The 2,062-nt window shown below is 42.1% G+C and overlaps 1 long non-coding RNA gene across 1 annotated transcript in view; it reads right to left on the bottom strand.

Annotated features, from left to right (window-relative positions):
• The window catches only part of LOC117801388, a 20,893-nt gene extending 19,749 nt beyond the window's left edge, over positions 1–1,144 (bottom strand). Inside the window, exons 1-2 of the long non-coding RNA XR_004623879.1 lie at positions 906–1,144; positions 593–776 (exon numbers count right to left, since the gene is read on the bottom strand). This is a non-coding gene — a long non-coding RNA (uncharacterized LOC117801388). The remainder of the gene's footprint in view (positions 1–592; positions 777–905) is intronic.
• Positions 1,145–2,062: the final 918 nt, after the last annotated feature.

Here is a 2,062-nt window from a genome sequence, read left to right as displayed (position 1 = left end):
CCTGCTCAGCAGGGAGTCTGCTTCTCCCTCTTCCTCTGCCCCTCCCCCCTGCTCATGCTCTCGCTCACTCTCTCTCTAATAAGTAAATTAAAAATCTTTAAAAAGAAGGAATTTATTTAGCTAATTATGGAGTGGTTCCTACAACAAAACCAAAGAATTTGACTAAAGACTCCCATAATATTAATAGAATAATTACCAAATAGCCTCCATGATATTAATAGGATAATTATTAATAGAATAATAGAACAGAATCCATCAAGTTGACCAAAAAGGCAAAAATGAAAACAGATTATAAGAATCCTCAAATATTTCTTTTTCTTGATGGAAATCAAGAGAATTCTGCAAAGATCCTACCTCTGCCACGCAAAGTAAAATGTTTGAAGCAGTTAAAATGGTATATATGAAAGACCATCCAGTAGATCGTTTTATTTTTTTGGAAAGCCTTCACATTTTAAACAAAGTCATTTATTATCTCTTGTATTCTAATTGCCCAATTACAACCTTTGTTCAAGCATTACACTCCTTATGATGAAATGGATTCCTCACAGCCCTGTCCCTGATTCTTGTACAATAAGTTCCTATAAAAACCTACCTGGAAACTTGTGTCAGTAATATAATTAAGTCAACCAGTGGAAGTGTAACAAGGCTTTCAGAAAGAGGGCTCTCAGACTGGATGTTCTTACTTCTCCATCTGACGGTGTCATGTGCTATACACACATTTAAAACTCACGATGGCTTTCGATTCAGTTGTCTTCACATTCTTCGGCTTCCATCTTCTAGAGAGAAAAAACCAATAAAATTCAAAACGTGTTGTGCCACGCACTTTTTTCCATTAATTTTTAAAACCAGGCATCTGGCGAGGAAATAAAATCCGTGTGTTGCCGACTCATTTACACTTAACTCACCAAAATGTTCCTTTTGAAAAGAGAAGTGACATCCAACAAGTCTTCGGAACCTTTTTTCTTTTACATATTAGTCCCATCTTGTCGACTCCCAGTTCCCAAGGTTCAAGGTTGGTTCACAGCTTCGAACCCAAATGCTGAGAATGAGCGTGGAACCTCACCAAACAAACACGGGTTGTTGTGACCCCCGGAAAACACTTCTGCTTGAACTTTGGGTGGGACATTTTGTCACTTCCACTTCAGTCTTGAGTTACACTGGGAATGAATGAGGCAAGGGGGGGGGAAGAAAACTTTAAAAGAGAAAGGAAACAGGAAATGAGTAACTCACTTGGGATGTGGTGCAGGGACAGAACGCTGGGCAGGAAGTGCAGAGAGGCCCCGCAGTTGCTCTGCCCAGCTCCCCCACTAGCTGGGGCACAGCCAGGGCAAAACATACCCGTCCAGTCCGAGCAACAAAATCTGCGATTATGAAACTGAGAGCGTTAGAATTTATAAAGTTGAATGAGATGATTCTTGTGTTTCCTTCTGCCCCTGGCACTTGTATTTTTTTATGAATTTATCCCTGAACAAGGAAGCAAGTCAAACCACTCCAGGAGCTCAGGATCCTGAGAAGGGCCCCACACTGGCCCTTCCACTCCCTCTGTGTCTGTCTGTGCCCTCTCCATTCCCTGCACTACCCCCAGAACATGCCCCGTCCCTTGGCGCTCCCATCCCTCCAGCGTCAGGTTCCTACTGATCCACTTCTATTTCATGTTCCTTTCGATTCATTTCTAGTTCATATTCCTATGGATCTACTTCTTCGAGTCTTGAATCTTATGCCTCCTTCTGTGACCATTCTTGGACATGAATTGTTTCTTCTCGTACTTACATGGGCCTTGGCCTCAGAACACCTTCCATGGTTTGCGGTCGGTCTCTGAACCCCTTGCTGTCTTCAGTCACAAAAGGCTAGCTTCCTGCATCACACAGCTCTCAGAATGTGTGTGTATCATGAGAATTGTTCTAGATTTGACTGAAGCTTCCGTCAGGTGTAAGAGCAGACAATTAAACATAGATCTACGATAACGTTTACTCAAGTGCTCGGGTCTAGAAACATAGTCAAGTTGGGAGGAAAGAAAAATTATTTCCAGCCTGCCTCTGTGAACATAGAGGAGCTGTTTCAT

The sequence above is a fragment of the Ailuropoda melanoleuca genome, chromosome 3, assembly GCF_002007445.2.
Source record: "Ailuropoda melanoleuca isolate Jingjing chromosome 3, ASM200744v2, whole genome shotgun sequence".
Taxonomy (NCBI): domain Eukaryota; kingdom Metazoa; phylum Chordata; class Mammalia; order Carnivora; family Ursidae; genus Ailuropoda; species Ailuropoda melanoleuca.
The sequence above is the reverse complement of the archived record's forward strand: the minus strand, read 5'-3'. Positions and strand labels throughout refer to the sequence as shown.